Source organism: Kogia breviceps, chromosome 4, assembly GCF_026419965.1.
Source record: "Kogia breviceps isolate mKogBre1 chromosome 4, mKogBre1 haplotype 1, whole genome shotgun sequence".
Taxonomy (NCBI): domain Eukaryota; kingdom Metazoa; phylum Chordata; class Mammalia; order Artiodactyla; family Physeteridae; genus Kogia; species Kogia breviceps.
In genome coordinates this window covers 147402060-147420829 of record NC_081313.1, presented here as the reverse complement: position 1 = coordinate 147420829, position 18770 = coordinate 147402060, and the positions used below count along the sequence as shown (strand labels likewise).

Genomic DNA, 18770 nt, shown 5'->3' with positions numbered 1-18770 from the left:
AAAATAAAATGAGGAAGAATTTTCTCACATTTGATCCGAATGAACAGAACTAAAAAGTGAAATGCTACTGCATCTGAGAAGAAGTCAATCACTTTAATTGCAAAGAAGATTCCCTGCCTCTGTTAGAAATTGTGCTCTTGGTAATTTAGAATCAGAATCCATGACAGTTTGTGATGAATTGGCTCCTTTTGGGCTAAAGAAGGTAAGAAGTTCTGATTACCCCTGGATTATTCCAGAGTGGGTAAAAAAAAGTTAAAAGTAAAACTAACAAAAAGCATTTCCTATTATAAATAACAATGGAATTTAGTATGCTATTATACCTTCAGACCTACTGTAGGACATGCTGTTCTTTGCTGTTCCACTTGAGGCAGGATTCACAGTTTTTCTAAAGGGTACAGATCACTATGCCTGATATTGTGAGCAAATGCTATACTTGAGCTCCACTCTTGTCTCTCTCAGGCTTTTTTGGGTATTGTGTAACATGTAAATACATACTGTCAACCTCCAGCATGATACCAGGCACATAATAGAAACCCAATAAATGTTTCACTGTGAGTGGAATATAAGTTGATAGAATATTTTCGAAGGTTGATTAGGCAGATTAGATTGATTGAAAATCTTTCAATATATATATATTTTTTGGTGGTACGCGGGCGTCTCATTGTTGTGGCCTCTCCCGTCGCGGAGCACAGGCTCTGGACGCGCAGGCTCAGAGGCCATGGCTCACGGGTCTAGCTGCTCCGCGGTATGTGGGATCTTCCCAGACAGGGGCACGAACCCATGTCCCCTGCCTCGGCAGGCGGACTCTCAACCACTGTGCCAGGGAAGTCCCTGAAAACAGGGAAGTCCCTGAAATATTTCAATATTTTAAGTTTTCATCTCTTTCATTCCAGAAATTCTATGTCTAGAAATTTATATATAGCTATATACATTTATAAAGAGGTTCACATTGCAGCCTATCTGTAACAGAGGAAAAAACGAAAAAAACCCCGAACTGAAAACAACTAAAAGTCCATCAGTATTGCACTGGCCATGTAAATTATGTAATGTGACACAGCTATTAAACAGAAAAGAATGGATGTACGCACAAATTGGGAAAATCACTATCCAAGAGAGATTGTAGACTATGTATAGTATGCTGCTCTTCTATAAAATACAGGCTATCCATTACGTAGAAATACTTACATACAAGATGCAACAAGTGTGAACGTAAGCACCTGGGAAATATCTGAAAGAACCACACAAGAAACTGGGAGAGTGGAACAACTTTCCATGTCCTTTATCATGGGAATTCGGAAGGGTACACACACGAACTAATGGGCCTCTGCTGCCATCGTCCGCTTAAGGGGGGAATTCCAGGCGTCCGAGTCCTCTTTACTAATCAAGCGTCTGAGTCGGCCGGCGTGATGACGTCATCCCGAGGGGCGGTGGCGCATGCGCAGTAGAAGGAGGTCCGCGAGGTACGCGGGCTTCAACCTAGGCGCCTGTGGTTCGGTTCCTTGTGCTGACACTGGGGGCGCCGGCTTGACGACTTAGGCACTCTTGGTGTTGGGTGGGCGGCATGTTGAGGGTCACATGAGCCAGTGGCATCATGCCCGAGGGCGGTGGGGTCAGGTTCGCGGCTTTTCCGGACGTTCGTCGGCCAAGAGGAAAGAACGCACATCCCGGAAAGGTAATACACTTGGCCCCTGGGCGTTGCGGGTGGAGCTCAGAGGCCCTGGGCCTGGGCTTTGTCTTTTCTCTCTCCTGTCACTGTTGCCCCGCGCGCTGACCCGTCCGCGCTCTGCTAGAGGGTATTGGTCGTCTCCCGGCTCAGTTCACAGTAGCTGAAAGCGACGGTGTGTGATGTTCTGATTTCCCCCCATCGTTTTAAAAGGGAGGCTCTGGCCATTGCTCCTCGGGTAACATGCAGAGGGACTGCTTTTGAAGATGGGACTGTCAGTGTTGCGGACACTCCTTAATTACCAAAATAGAATTCCCTCAATTCCTCAAGCTGTGTTGTTTTGGCACAGAAAATGTGAGTAAGAGGAACTGGAAGTAAGTTTGAGTGAAAAAACGCGCCGGTACCGCCGAATTTTCCATCGAAACAGTTGATCTGTGTTGTCTCTAGGAATTATAAAGGGCGTACTGTTGCTTCCTAACCGGTGTCATTTGAGAGATCTACCTCTGTACGTTCAAATGATTAATTTTGAGATTTTGCTCGTGTGTGCAGTAAACCCTTTAATTCCCTAAGACCTTCCTTTCCTCCATGTCATACCCCATAAAGCCCGCTTCAGTTTATCTCCTGAATTTCTTTTGAATCTGTCAACTCTTCCTCAACATCTAATACTGAACTTGCCTGTCGGTTGCAATTAGGTCTTAACTAGCGTCCATATTTCTTGTTTCCTTCCAGTCCATTCTTCACACAAGAAACCTTAACAGCAAGTTGGAGCATTGCTCATAACCATCGCTCCAAAACATTGTTTTGAGAATAGAAAACCAACTGTTGGCCTTCAAGTCTCTGCGTGGTCTAGAATCCTCTCTGCTTCTGTAGCCGCATCTTGTGCCACTTTTGCCCTCACTTTCTATGCTTCAGACACACTGAATTAACCTTAGTTCTAACTCATCTTACAGAACTCAGTTCAGATACTAGTTTTCACTGTGAATCCTAGCATTAAGGAATTTTGTTATCAGGTTTTGTATGAGGACTAAAAATAAACTGGGAAGTGGAAGAATTGAGTTTAAACTATTTCAGTCAACACGCGTGTATTCATGATACCTTAGTAGTCAACACCGGGCTAGGTTTTATCAGGGATACAGAAGTTGTGGGCGTCTCTGGTTTTAGATATCCCTTATTTGTTGAGACCTTTGCATTGTTCAGTTGCCTTTTATCTGTTGTCAAGACGGGAAAACAGGAACAAGGGAAGTATAGGTTATTACTGGGGGGGGGGGTTGAATAAGTGGAGCAGCACAATGCAAAGCAGAAAGAGGAGAGAGACCTAGTATAGAGGGATATGATTTCCATTTTCAAGGCGCGTTCATCCTATGCAGGGAGACAGCCTAAGATAAAATTTGCCTAACAAACAATATATTATTAGGTGGAAAAAGTATCTCCCAGTGGGACAGCGGATGCCTGGGACTCGTTGCATTGCTTTCAAAGTTCCTTTAAAAAAGGTAAGTGAAAGTTAATACCGTATGCTTCCAGAAATCTGAATTCACCATATAGAGCCCTGGCTCTCAACCCTGTCGTAGTCCATTTTCCCTTTTTATAGCAAATACTTTTTAATACCTCCTTTAGTATCCAGAAATGGAATTCATAGATAAATACAGCCTACTTTTGTATTTAGTGTAAAAAAAAAACCCAATGGAATGCCCTAACTATAAATAAAGAAGAAAATACTTTATAAGAAAGTAATATGTATCTCAGTATGTAAATGTTTGGGGATGAATATACTAGAAATAAAGAAATAGTCAGGTACTTGTACCATGAATGCAATAAACTATGGACTTTGATTGATAATGACGTGTCAGTGTTGGTTCACGAATTCTAAGAAATGAAGCACACTGGTATGGCATGTCGATAATGGGGAAGGCTGTGTGGGGTGAAAGAGAGAGGGTATAAGTGTGAACTGTGTGCTTTTTACTCAGTTTTGCTGTGAATCTCAAAGTGCTCTAAAAGTAGTCTACTAATTTAAAAAGAAAAGTGTGTTGCTGGCACTTGAATAACCAAACAGATCAATGGAACAGAGTACATATATAAGGCAAATACATAAAAGAATATTTAGCAGTGAAAGCCATCCTTCATATAGGTAGATATTCAAGAAGTGTTTATGTGTCTATTTACAGGCACTCTGCTTGGAGCTGGCGATACAGTGGTAGGCAAAATTGATGTGGTCCCTGACTTCTGGGAGTTTACAGTCTGGTTAGGAGACCAACATGAAATAAACAAACGTAGAAGTAAATGTCTAGAAGTGAGCTTATTTTCTTGTGTCTAATCTCTCTGGAAGAAAGGATTGTAATATCGCTTGTAAATTCCAGAGGAGGAAACTTTACTTTGAATCTCATATGTTAGCATCACAGGTTTTGAATAAATGGATAATATAATAAAGGATTTTAAACACATGTTCTTTCTTATTTTATTCTTTCTGACAGAGTTTTGAAATGAATCTTGCTCCAGAATGCTTTTCCTGCTTGGATCTTTTTTAACAAACACCAAGAACAGAATGAAGAACTTGGGCTGATTATTGACTTAACATATACTCGCCGCTATTATAAGCCAGAGGTAAATGGAACCCGTAATTGAAAATGACCTTCTTTCTGATACTGTAATAATTCATAGTAATTCAGTACTTATCATCTTATGCTAAGGTGAATCCTGTTCTTCTTTCATGGGTTCAAAACAGGAAGCTAGTGGTTTCCTTAAATACACATTTCTAATTCCTGTTTCAAAATGAGATGAAAGATATGAATTGAACTATCGTATTTGGCAGTAGACTCTAGATGTGCTTAAGAAATTCTATAAGCTTCCATGTTCTATATTTTGAAAATGAAGTAAATTTTAGTAAGAATAGTAGTAGCCTGAAAGGAAAGAAAGGTATGTCCATTATGTCTTTAGCACTTATTTTCAGCAGTAGCCTGAGCATGTTTAAGCATCACAGTAAAAGACAATTGTTCTCTAAGTTTTATGCTTTCTTTTCCTAATACCTTCTGATACAGTACAGAAACCCATATATTCTCTTGGCCCATGTAGGACATACCAGTGCCAAAGAATTATCCTTCTTCTGACGTGTTCCATGGCCTTGGGAGACAGTAACACCTAATGTTTGTTAATATTTGTATAGCAGTTTGCCATTTAGAAAGTTGTTTCATATCCACTGACTTCGCTAATCTTCACAAGAATCCTTTGCTGTTGAAGTGGAAGTAGTACTGATATCTCCTACTGAGTGCTTACTCTGCACTAAGCTCAGAGGATAGACAACTACAGTTACTAATTTTACAGACGACGAAACTGACTCTCAGAAAAGGAAGAATTGAAATTTCAACTCAGTTATTCCTCTATTTTTATTGTGGTAAAATATACGTAAATCCTATTTATTTTAACCATTTATAAATATGCAGTTCAGTGGCATTAACTACAGTCACAGTGTTGTGTAACCATCACCACCGTGTATAACCAAAACTTTTACATCATCCTCAACAAAAACTCTGTAACCATCAAACAGTAAGCACCCCGTTTTTCCTCCCACCAGCCCTTGGTAACCTCTATTCCATTTTCTGTCTCTATGAATTTGCCTGTTCTAGGTACCTCGTGTAAGTGGAATCTACAATATTTGTCCTTCTATGTCTGGCTTATTTCACTAAACCTAGTGTCTTCAAGGTTCATCCATCTTATAGCATGGAACAAAACGCCATTCCTTTTTTGGCGTAATAAATCCCACTGTGTGTATAATGTAGTTTGTTATTCATTGGTTGATTGACACTTGGGTTGTTGCCACCGTGTAATTATTGTGAATCAGCCTGCTATGATCATTGGTGTACAGATATTTGTTCAAATCCCTGCTTTCAGTTCTCTTAGATATGCAGTGTAGGTAGTAGCAGAGTTGTTGTATCATATGGTAGCTCTACGTTCAACCTTTGAGCCACTTCCAAACTGTTTTCTACAGGGTCATCTTGTTTTTAAACAATGATCACAAATTTTAAACATCTACAAAAGTATACAAAATACTGTGAATGTTCCTTGTATACCCATGAACTCATCCAGCTTTAATATTTACCAACTGATGGCTGTCACATTTTATCTATACCCCCACCTGTTTCACCCTATTCCATAGTATCTTGAAGCAGCTCCAAGACAACATGTAATTACACCTATACATTTTTGGTATGTATATTTAAAATATAGGACTTGTATTCCTTAATATCATTTTTAATATTACATACCCAGTGAGTGCTCAAATTTGCAGTTGTCTCCTAAATGTCATAAAATGTTGTTTTTAAGAATTTTGAATTAGATCCAAATAAGGTCCTCACTTTGCCGTTGATTGTTAGGTCTCTGAGGTCTTAGTTAATCTATAGGTTCTCCCTCCATGTCTCTCTCACTTTTTTTTTTCCTCCTTGAATTTTATCTTTAAAGAAACCAGGTAATTTGTCCCATCTAGATTTGTTGATTACATTCCATGTGTTGTTAACATAACCTTCCATCCTTTTATTTCCTGTAAATTGGTCGTTGATCAGAATGAAGCTTGCATGTTTCGTTCTGGCAAGACGTTTCATAGGTGGTGATGTGTTCTTCCATGGAGACATATAATTGTCTCTTTCTGTGATATTAGCAGTCACAGATGATTCATACCTCCATCCATTCATTCAGTTGAGGCTTCAAAAACTGGTGAGTTCTGTTGTTCTTTTTTCACTTATCAGCTGGGTATATTTCTATCAGGAGAAGATTCCGTTCATCAACTACTTGGTTGCCCAGTTGTAGAGGCATAATTCCCTTTTTTTTTTTCCAGTACGCAGGCCTCTCACCGTGGTGGCCCCTCCCGTTGCGGAGCACAGGCTCCCGACGCACAGGCTCAGAGGCCATGGCTCACGGGGTCTAGTCGTTCCGCGGCATGTGGGATCTTCCCGGACCGGGGCACGAACCCGTGTCCCCTGCATCAGCAGGTGGACTCTCAACCACTGCACCACCAGGGAAGCCCTCTTCTTTTATTTAGCAGTTTTCAAAATAATGAGTTGATTGACAAATATCCTCCAGTGGTGACCAATCTTTTTAAATGTATTTATTCATATCACCGTGGACTCCATTACAGTTATTATTCCGAATGAGGCCCTGTTTTTGGCTAGTTGGAGCTTCTCAGTGACTGCTGAGTCCTTTTGATATGACATCAGTTGTTTCTAGACTTTTTCAGTGGTCAGAGCTGGGAGATATGTATGTTTGTTTTTAATATAAAATATGTCATAGGTACATACTGCTATTTTCCATTTAAGTTCAGAACTACAGAATTTTCACTTATCCTTTTGTGTCTTCTATTGATAGTCTACTTTCTCCCACCCCGAGAATACCAGTTCTCAACAATGCCTGAAATTTGCTCTATTTCCTATTTCGAATCCAAGTTCTTCTGACTCTATTCTACTGTTCTACTTAAATCACAGCCGCTTTGTGGCCCTTGAAATATAAGATAGAACATAAATGTAGGTGGAACTGTTTATATCCTTTTGAGTTACATGTGCATTCATTCACATAGATTTGCTTTTCCTTTTGCATGCCTAGTAACTGTCCATTCTGCAGTTTTAATGAAAATCAGGTTATATTTACTGGTTAAAGCAGCTTTGGAAAAAATGGCTCTCATCAGAATGACTGACATATTAAGTTTAATGTACTCTCTTGGTTTATATTCTGCCTTCTCTAATTGAATTTTTATTCTTTCCTGACAAATGAAGTAATACATATTTTCATGGTTTTGCTTTATAGGAGTTACCAGAAACTATGCGTTATTTAAGAATTTGTACAATTGGGCTTCAGGTGCCAGATGATGACGCCATTTTTAAATTCCCATGTGCTGTTAATGGGTTTTTGAAAGAAAATAAAGATAATGGTGAGTTGTTTCTGTTTTTTTTTTTCCTTTACCTGAACTTTGGTATGCATTTTGAGTGGGGTTGGGGATTTTTAACATTTTTAATAGTTCTGACATTAGGCCTGTTGTGTTTGGTAACATTAAGGTGGAAATGTCTGATGGTGCTGATAGGGTATGGTGTTTTTCCTGTTTATGGTCACAAACAACTTAGTTTAGTTTGGAAGGTGATTTGTGTGAGAAGTATGAACTGAAGTAGCTTACTTACTCTTTTTAAAAAATTTGAATGGAAAATACATAAAAAGATAAAAATGTTCTTTTGTCCTATTTATTGGTTGAGATGTGGAAGAAAAGGTTAAGCCTCTCAGGTTCTTAGCGTATATAAAAGAGAAAAGAAAAAGCAAAGGTTCGGCGTGGGACTCATCCCTAGAAGCAAAAAAAAAGAGAGTGGACCAGAAGAGTGGCTTCGTTATCATATGTGTTTAAGATATTTTTGCTGCTTTTACCCTTTGGGTGCAAGTGAGGGAGAACACTGCCACCTCTTGTACGTATCTTCAGACAGGAAGAGCTGCAAAGGCTGGTGTTTTCTTGTTTCTGCTTTAAGATCTACTCTGTTGTTAGTAGGTCTTAATAGCGTCTGAATTGTAAGGATCCGCCTGCCTTTTTCTAGCATCTAACTGTCAGAAGGAACATGGTATTTGCCGTGTTTTCAGACTGAGGAACCTTTCGTCTGTGGAACACCAGTGACCCACAGGAGAAGGTGTTCATCTTGTCCTCTTTCTAAATTTAGGCTGAGGAGTGTGCACTTTATTAAATAAACCTGACAGACAGTACATATTCCGTGTATTTATAAAATGATGCACATATATACATAAAACAGGGAGTAGGGGAGAAGGAATAGAGATGGAGGTGGGAAGATAGGGGATAGGAGTTGAGAGAGAGAAGGAGACACTGGAATTTCAAAATAAATTTTCATTCTGTAACCTGGTTGCTTAATGCAGGTACTAGCTCTTAAACATCTTAAGACCTATACACAGATCTTCCCTGTACTTTAGCTTTAAAACTTGAGAGGCTTGTCCTTGCCTGTGATAACCAGGGTGTCAAGAAAGGAGGCAAATTATCTGATTTGTGTAAACTGTAGTCACAGAAATGTTACCCCTTAAGATGTTAGGGTGCAGCTGCTGGCCCTCTCACTTCCTCCAGGCTTGTTTGTGTGTGTTCTGTCTGTTCCACGTGGGCTAGAAGATCCTTACGAGTGCATGAGAACACATTTGTAAACCTTGATTGTGCACATGTATACCAAATGTAGTCCATTGTATATGCTGACTCATGTGTGGGTGTTCTGCATGCAGTGGGCTAACTTCACCATGCTCTCTGCCACTGCAGTCTCAGGACCTTAGTTATGATCCGTTGGTGATTTCCTCTGCTCTAAGCCCCTCCCACAGATGCCAGCCTCACTGATAATGAGGAGGAGACTCTACTATCCACTCCCTAGAATTGGTAGAGACTCAGAAAATAAATTGTTTTAGTAAACACCGAGAGCCTTATAGGTTTGTTGTTAGGGCACGTGGATACAGAGGTGACTAGAAGTCTTTGTTCAGTAGCAACTTGCAGTTATCTACAAAGGTAAACATGTAGTGACTATAAATGGGTTACTTATCATAAAAGAATCCAGTACAGCAGGAAAATAGAGGAAAAATCAAGGAAGGCCTTACCGAGGAGACATCATTTGAGCTGGGTTTGGGGGAAGAGGATTTTGCCGGAATGAGGAAAGGACAACCCAGGTATTGGGAACAGGTACAGAAGGCACAGGGCTTGAACGTGTGCTCTGGAGGGGCAGCCTCTGGTGTGACTAGAGTGTAGTGTGAAAGGGCAAAGAATTCATACATTCATTTTCATCAAATATTTGTATAACACCTTCTAAGTTGAAGGCACTGTTCTAGGAAGTAGGAAAGTAGGAAAAGAACAAAGTTCTTTCCCTTACGTACTTTATGTTCTAGTGGGGGAGAGAGATAAATAAATAAGTAAATATATGGAGTGTCAAGTGGTGCTAAATTCATTGGAAAATAACAAAACGAGAGGAAGAGGTGAGGGCATGTGGTAGGTGATCAGGGACACCTGTTTTATAGACAGACTTATGGGTGTCCACTGTACCCATGGTTTAAACAGGACTGGCTACCTCATCTGCAGGTGAGTTGCCAACCCCAAGAGGCAGACCATGTTTAAATTGTTCTGTTTCCAATAGAAATGTAAGCTAATGTAAGCGGAATGCAAAAACTGCAGTCAGAGAAATGTATGAAGTGGAAGGCAATTTTGCCTCCTACTCAGAGGTGACCACCAGTAATAATTTAGCACATATTTTTTCAGATGTAAAAATGCAGATGGAAGCATATACGATATTCCCTTGGTATCTGCAGGAGGATTGGTTTTAGGACTCCCCATGGATACCAAAATCCTCGGATGCTCACCTCCCGTATGTAAAATGGTGTAGTATAATTGGCCTTCCATATCTGCAGGATATGGAACCATTGGATATACAGAACTGACTGTACATGTGATTGAATGGTATAGTATTCAGACATTTTGGTTTATAATTTAATATATGGTGGACATCTTCCTAGGAAAATATTTGGAGACATCATTCTTATTTATTTATTATTATTTTTCCCTCCAAATTTGCTTTATGTAGTTGGATATAAATTAATGAACAGTTAAATGTCAAATGTTTAACTGCTTATGACATACTAAATTCTTGTATAATGAACTTATGAAGAACCCTTCAAGAGACTTGTGTTTTGTATGTAGAAGTGTGTTAAGAGTCAAATATTCAACTCAATATAAAATAATAAGAAACACTTCTGATTTGTTAGGTTGAGATTGCTTCTCCTTGTAGTAATGAATGATTTTTTTAGCTGTAGTATCACTGAGCTGAACAAATATGTCACCTTCGAGTACATAAGGAAAAATAAACACATGCTAAATGGGTAAAACATTACAACTCCATCTTTCCTAGACCATCTCTACTTCTAACACTTCAGAAGCTTAGAGATTCAGAGTGTTCTTACCTTAATTGCAAGAAAAATATAAAGGAGAAATTCCTTCTTTTTTGAGATCACAACTGTGAAGTCGTGATTATACAAATTCTGCATTTGTGTGCAAAACATGAAACACATTTATCTTAATTCTCCCTGCTTAGAATTGTCAGTCAACTAGCAGGACTTTCCTTCCAAGAAACAGAGACTGAGATGTGTTGTATATGACTTCAGTAAGCTCAGCACTACAATAAGAAGACATGCAGTATCCTTTTGCTGTGGTTCAAGACAACAGGGAAGGAGGTCACAGGAAAGAATAAGTCAAAATTGTTACAACTGAGAAACTTTTCTCAGTTTAACCATGGTGCCTCTTTCATTTTTACATAAGCATGGTGGCATAATTCAAGCTCAATAAATCAGAATTCTTAATGTGGAAAATTCACCTTGACTTTTAATTATCACCATATTAACAACCAAAATGATTAGATGAAACACATAAGAAAGGGTAATGTTAAACCCGTTTACTAGAGTTAGTTTCTGGACACAGTAACTCATTTTTTTCATGAGAAGAGGGACAATGAATCTCGGTTTGCTTACAAGCTAGGAGATCACTTTGAATTCTGCCTTTCTTAACTGCCAGTAGATATCGCACTTGTAACAGGTTATAAATAAACTGGTTTTCAAGCACAGAGCCAGCCCCAACACTAAGAGTACACTATTTAGGAAGACCTAAGGCAATGAATTCCATTTCCAATGGAAAAAAAGAATCATATGGTCTTAGACAAACAGTTCTGAATGGTTTACTTAACAGTCCCTTAGTAGTTCTTCCCTGCTCATAGAACTTTATGATTTGTTGAGGAGTGAAGCATTCAGCTTCAGTGGATAAATCCTTGTTAGGCTGAGACAATCATTATCCTATCCCTCTTTGCCATGAATTGTCTTATGAATGGTCATATCAATCTGTTTTGGCAAATGAGTAATTAGGGGAAGGCTGTTATTGTGCTTATGAGAATGATATTTTTCTCTGAAAAAAGATAAATAATATGCATTAGGTAAATGAGCATTTGGGCTCTTTTTCTGCTCACTCCTTGTTTTGTGAGAATATGATTCTTGGTTTTACAGCAGCCATCTTGTGACCCTGAGATGATCATGTGCCAATAATGGCAAATGGTAGATTAGAAAGAACCAGCAAAGACAGAAAACAGCAACCTCAATAGTAACAACAATCACAGCCAAAGAACAATGGGACCTTAACTTGTGGAGTTCCTATAAAGTAAAAAATAAATGCTCTATATTTATTCTAAAAAAAAAGAACTATGCAAACAAGCTTAAAACTAGTTTTTTTGTGCCAGTGTTGTAAAATGTAGCTTTAAATAAAACCTTGACCCAAATGCCAGTAACTTCAGAAAAGAATTTGGGTAGGGGGAAGAAGAAAGTTATCTCACTTAGGAAAAACAACCACTATCTTTATCCTAATCTTCGACACAGAAGTGAAACATATGTAGCTGCTGTAACACTTTACACAATTCCAATGTACTGGAGCAATAACAAGATCTAAATACAATTATATTTTTAAACACTGGGTGAAGGCTTTACATAGAAATAGCATCCTACTTTCCCCCATAAATTTCTAAAAGATGACGTACTTTTCCCCAACATCTGCAGCCGTTCACGAATTTTTAGGAAACTTTCATGCATGATCTTAATTCCCAATCCGTGGCTCCTTGGGCTCAACGACAAAAGACCAAAACCACCAAAAATGATGGTTCACTTGAAGTCAGGTGAGAGACACTGGCTCAGTTAGTCTCGTAGGACAGAAGCAGTGCTGCATCAACTGTCTCCATGCAGGAGGGGCACGTGAAGGGTCTCATCAGCCAGTCACCTGTACAGCCCAGGTGATCTGCATACACAGCAGTAATCAAATTGGGTTTGCATAAACAAAGTCCATCATACAGATCCCACACTCCCAGATCTTTTTAAAAAATATTTGTTTTATTTAATTCATTAATTTATTGGTTTGCACCGTGTCTTACTTGCAGCCAGTGGGCTCCTTAGTTGTGGCATGCAAACTCTTAGTTGCGGCATGCCTGTGGGATCTAGTTCCCTGACCAGGGAATGAACCCGGGCCCCCTGCTTGGGAGTGTGGAGTCTTTACCCACTGCACCACCAGGGAAGTCCCCCGGATCCTTTCTTCTGATCCATTTCTTCCAGGGTCATAAACTCCTTTAGGCTGATGCTGTATGAGGCCTATTCTTTGAGCTATCCTAATTTGTTCCTCTCAGCTGAGTGGCTAGGCATGTCTGGCTAGGTGTTGGATGATAGACCAAAACTGGAACTTGATCCAGATATGGCAGTAGCGGCTCCTGATCCAGCTCCATCCCCTTGCCAAAGCTAGCCCAGTCAGACTGAGATTTGTGAGGCATGGAGATGTGATCTGAAGTGGCGGAATTAAGGCAGTTCCCCATCTTCCGGGGCTTGAGTGTGTGATCTGTTGTGTGCTGTTTTGACAGTCTTCCAACCTCATTCCTTTTTTAAAATAATTAATGAATTAATTTTATTTATTTATTTTTGAATTTTTAAAACTTATTTATTTTTATACAGCAGGTTCTTATTAGTTATCTATTTTATACATATTAGTGTATATATGTCAATCCCAATCTCCCATTTCGTCTCACCACCACCGACCCCCTCCTGCCCCACTTTCCCCCTTGGTGTCCATACGTTTGTTCTCTACATCTGAGTCTCTTTTCTGCCTTGCAAACCGGTTCATCAGTACCATTTTTCTAGATTCCACATATATGCATTAATATACAATATTTGTTTTTCTCTTTCTGACTTACTTCACTCTGTATGACAATCTCTAGGTCCATCCACGTCTCTACAAATGACCCAATTTCATTCCTTTTTTTTGTGGTACGCGGGCCTCTCACTGTTGTGGCCTGTCCCGTTGCGGAGCACAGGCTCCAGACGCACAGACTCAGCGGCCATGGCTCACAGGCCCAGCCGCTCTGTGCATCAGGGATCCTCCCAGACTGGGGCACGAACCCGTGTCCCCTGCATCGGCAGGCGGATTCTCAGCCACTGCGCCACCAGGGAAGCCCCAATTTCATTCTTTTTTACCACTGAGTAATATTCCATTGTGTATATGTACTACATCTTCTTTGTCCTTACATCTGTCGATGGGCATTTAGGTTGCTTCCATGACCTAGCTATTGTGAATAGTGCTGCAATGAACATTGGGGTGCATATGTCTTTTTGAATTATGGTTTTCTCTGGGTATATGCCCAGTAGTGGGATTGCTGGATCATATGGTAATTCTATTTTTAGTTTTTAAGTAACCTCCATACTGTTCTCCATAGTGGCTGTATCAGATTACATTCCCACCAGCAGTGCAAGAGGGTTCCCTTTCCTCACACCCTCTCCAGCATTTGTTGTTTGTAGATTTTCTGATGATGCCCATTCTAACCGGTGTGAGGTGATACCTCATTGTAGTTTTGATTTGCATTACTTTAGTAATGAGTGATGTTGAGCAGCTTTCCATGTGCCTCTTGGCCATCTGTATGTCTTCTTTGGAGAAATGTCTAGTTAGGTCTTCTGCCCATTTTTTGATTGGGTTGTTTGTTTTTTTAATAGTGAGCTGCATGACCTATTTATATATTTGGGAGATTAATCCTTTGTTGATTCATTTGCAAATATTTTCTCCCATTCTGAGGGTTGTCTTGTGGTCTTGTTCATAGTTTCCTCTGCTGTGCAAAAGCTTTTAAGTTTCATTAGGTCTCATTTGTTTATTTTTTTAAGGCTGCATTGTTCCTTTGCTTATTGATGAACATATAAAAGTCAGAAGTTTTTGATGTTATAAAACATCCAAGTAATGAACATTCCTGTGTGAACATCTTTGAATATATATGCTTTGTCTCAGTTAACTTCACTCAGAATTGGACTTCTGCATCAAAGAGTTTATGCCTTTATGCTTTTTGTGGATGTTGCTACACTGTACCAGTTTATGGTTGTTCATGCAGGAAATACTTATTGAGCATCTGTTATGTTAAGCACTGTGCTGGGTGCTAGCAAAACGACTTGTGAAATTCTGTGAGTGAAGAGACTTGACCTGCCCTTTGTGAATTCTAACAGTGCAGAGAGGGAATAGATAGTAAAGAATCATACTCTGCGTGTCGAATTACAACTCTGACAAGTGCCAAGGAGAGGGACATGGTACCATGAGAGCATATTTTAGGGAGCATTTGATCTCATCATGGAGTTTAGAGAAGGTTTATTCAGGGATGTTTCAGCTGATATCTGAAGGATGAGTCGGTATTAACCAGATAGGGACGTTGGGGAGAGATTTCTGAGCATAAGGAATAGCACAAGACCCTATAAGAGGAAAGCATATGCTGTGTGGGAGGAACTGGCCAGGGAGGTGGGGCTGTTGGGGGAGCATGTCATGATGATGGAGCTGCAAGTGTGGGTAGGAGCTCGATCGTGCAGGCTTATGTTTAAGATTTCAGACTTTAAGAGGAATAGAAAACCATTGAACTTTCTTGTGGAAGGTGAGTGTGTGGAACATACCCAGTTGCACTTTCAACCTATCGTTTTGCTACCGAGTGGAGAATACACTGCGGGGAGAAAGAGTGGAAGCGAGGAAACAAGTTAGGAGACTTTTGTAGAAATTGGGCATAATGGTGGCTTGGACCAGGGTATGGTGGTGATTTTGGTGGAAAGATGTGGACAGTTGCTAGAGGTATGTAGGCAGTATCATTGTTAGCACTGGTTGTGGGTTGAGGATGAGGATGAGGGAGAAATAGCTGTCAGTGACGGTGATTCCTAAGCTTCTGGCTCCTATGGTTGGTTAGATAGGGTTTTTTAGATATGATGCTAATATTGATCCTAAGTGTTTTTTTGTTATTTGTTGCTTCTTGATGAATACTCTGTCATATTAAGTCTCCTGTTTTGAGTGTACAAAGCATTTTGACGAAAACTGAGTGTTGTATGTTATCAGATAACTTTTTAACATCTGCCAGTTTGGTCCTGTATTTTATTCTCTTTCATTTATTAATTAAATTATATTAATGTAAATAATTATATTAATAGATTGTCTAAAGTTGCATTATCCTTGCATCCTTGGAATAAAGCCTTTTTGTAGTCATGGTATATATCATTCTTTAATAATTATTGATTAGATGTGCTGATATTTTCTTAGGATTTTTATATCTATATTTGTAAAGCGAAATTGGACCTTTTTTGCAAAAACTTGAGTTTCTTTTCTTTTTATTTACAAATGACTCAAATTTTGTTGTTTCATAGATATTTGATTGATACAGAAGGCATGTGACCAGATGATGTAATTGAATGTAAGTATCAGGGTTGTCACTACATTTCCCTGTTTATAAAATTTGAAGGTAGAAGTGTAGGGGAATTTCTCAAATTTTGGAAAAAGAGAAAAGTTTATTTGTCCTGACATAGCATAAACTTTTACCGAAAGTTTATAAAGGGATGTATCTGGAAATAGCGAGATATAACAGCCTGAATAATTGGTCAGTGGATTTCAGCATTTTTTTTCTTTTTTAAAATTTTTAAAATTAATTTACTGATTTTTGATATTATATCCACTTCACCAAGGAATCCCCTTTTTCTTTATTCCTTCCTTCTTTCTTTCCTTCCTTCCTTCCTTCCTTCTTCCTTCCTTTCTTTAAAGCTCCAAGTCATTTAAAATACATGACTTCTTACTAAAAATCTCCAGTTCGTATAACCAAGGCATTTGTAACTTTTCCTTTTATTCCTGGGACTTCCCTGGTGGTCCAGTGGTTCAGACTCTGCACTTCCCGTGCAGCAGGCGTGGGTTCAATCCCTAGTTGGGGAGCTAAGGTCCCACATGCTGTGCAGACAAAGAAATTTTTTTTTAAAGTTATATTCCTGTATTATTGAATTTAGTGGTTTAGGTTTTGTTTGAATATTTAGAAGATTTCAATTTATTTACCAGGAACAAACAAAACATCATGTAAAAATAGTTTTCCAGAAAGTATTTCCATCATTCTCTTCTTCCCTTTCTCGTGCAGACTGGTGTTTTATCCTGACAAGCTCTGCGTCATTCCATAAGAAAGCTGCTCTTCTTTTGGTTTCACAAGAGATGGTGAATAATGGTAAAATATCCAGTTTACCTAAGTTTCTAGAGTACACTTCAGGGAGCAAATGATGGGGTGGGATGTTGGGGCAGAGTGAGAGCTACAGATTCTGGTGAGACTGAGAGTCAGTCACAAAGATTACTGGGCTGTGGTGAAAGGAGAACAAAAATAAATCAGGTTCCTGCTGGTGGACAGGAAGCCAAAGTGAAGAAGAATGGTGTGTAGCTGGGCTGTGTAATTGGGCCCATAAGTGCTGTGTCTTCTGATGGTAATTATGAACAGAAACCAAATAATAATTCCTAATAACATGTAGGTGACCAATCCTTGAGAGCTGTGGCAGAGAGAAGGAGAGACGGCATTATACCTTGTCTCTGGTTCATTGAGTTTCCCAGGCTGATTTGTGACCAATCTTGGGTGAAATCATAACTAAATCATTTTTGCTAAGGTGATCAGCTTTCGTGGGGTCGTTTCTCTGCACTCTGTCCAATGATAAAGCCCACTGGTTTGTGCCTCCTGGAAAACAGTTATTCCAAAACAGTATAAGTGAAGCATTGATGGAACAGCCATGAAGAACATGTTTCCACATGGCCTCACACCTGCATTTCAAAGTGCTTTAAAACTTTTTTCATCCAAACATCAATAACAGAAAAGGATTGGGATCAAATCCCGTACAGACGTAGCAAAAGAGAAAAGAGAATAAGGAGCAGAGTAGCATCTCTTCAGACAATAAAATCAAGTTGGAAAAGACAGGTCCACAAACCAGATCAAAACTGTAACCTGGTATTTCACAGTGGGCTTTGAAAAGACGTGAGGAAAAAGAATGCAAAAGTTGAAAGAATATGGATAGAGGAGGGAATGGGAAGTTATTGTTTAATGGCTATAGAGTCGCTGTTTGGGTTGGCGAAAAAGTTCTGGAAATGGTAAATGCTGATAAATGCCACCTATGGGTGTTTGGTTTTAGTTGATCTTCTTCCATGTAAGGGTTTGGAGAGATTCAGAGACTGCGGCTGCCTCCATCTTTCTGAGGTCCTGCTCAATCTTTTTTGACATAATTATTTTGAATTTGGAGAGTGGTGATGTTTGCACAGCACTGTGAATGTATTTAATGTCACTGAATTGTATACTTGAAAATGGTTGAAATACTACATTTTGTTTTATGTGTATTTTACCATAATAAAAAAAAAGATGAAAGAACAGCATAAACCAGAATTAGGTAAGATGATAGAACTCAGGACAGAATTCAAAATAAAAGAAAAAAATTCAGAAATGAAGACTAAATTTAAAATAATATAAGAGTGGGTACTTCCCTGGTTGTCCAGTGGTTAAAAATCTGCCTTCCAGTGCAGGGAATGCACGTTGATCCCTGGTTGGGGAACTGAGATCCTACATGCTGCAGGGCAACTAAGCCCGCACGCCGCAACTACTGAGCCCATGTGCTCTGGAGCCCACGCGCCAAAACTAGAGAGCCCACGAGGCACAGGGAAGACCCCATGCACTGCAACGAACAGCCTGCGTGCTGCACCTAATACTCGACACTGCCAAAAATAAATAAATTAGTTAAATAAATTAAATAAAATAATACGATTGAATGAACTTAATGCATAATGCCTTAAGAGAAACAAAGAAGAAAAGGAATTTTTTTAATCAAAAAGAAGATAAAAAAATTTTTAGAGAAATGGCAAAGATAAAAGGCAAAAAAGAGTCAGGACAGCACTGAAAAGAGTAATATAAATTGGAATAAGAATCTATTATACCATAAAAGTGACATTTAAAATTAGTGGGACAGATTAGTCAATCAGTTGTGATTACATACATGCTGGGGTATAAATATTTCTCTGGAAAGATCCACAGCACGACAAAAGCAGATGTCTCTGAGGAGGGAAACGTGTGGCTGGGGAACGTGGGGAAAAGGGTGACTTTTCATTGAATTCCCGTGTACCTTTTCTAAAGTTCGGTCACGTGCATCTATTAACTCTGAAGTTTGCCTGAGTTCAAACCCCAGTTCCCCAGGTTGCCTCTTTTCATCTGTGAAATAAGGTCTTAGTAACTTAGCCTGGTGCTGCCTGGCACAG

At 39.3% G+C, this 18770-nt stretch overlaps 3 pseudogenes; 1 reads left to right on the top strand and 2 right to left on the bottom strand.

Annotated features, from left to right (window-relative positions):
* Positions 1–18770, bottom strand: part of LOC131755777 (RNA/RNP complex-1-interacting phosphatase-like) — a 91926-nt pseudogene that overhangs the window by 65242 nt on the left and 7914 nt on the right.
* LOC136794074 (RNA/RNP complex-1-interacting phosphatase-like) lies at positions 1436–18292 on the top strand (annotated as a pseudogene).
* LOC131755503 (RING finger protein 11-like) lies at positions 12376–13044 on the bottom strand (annotated as a pseudogene).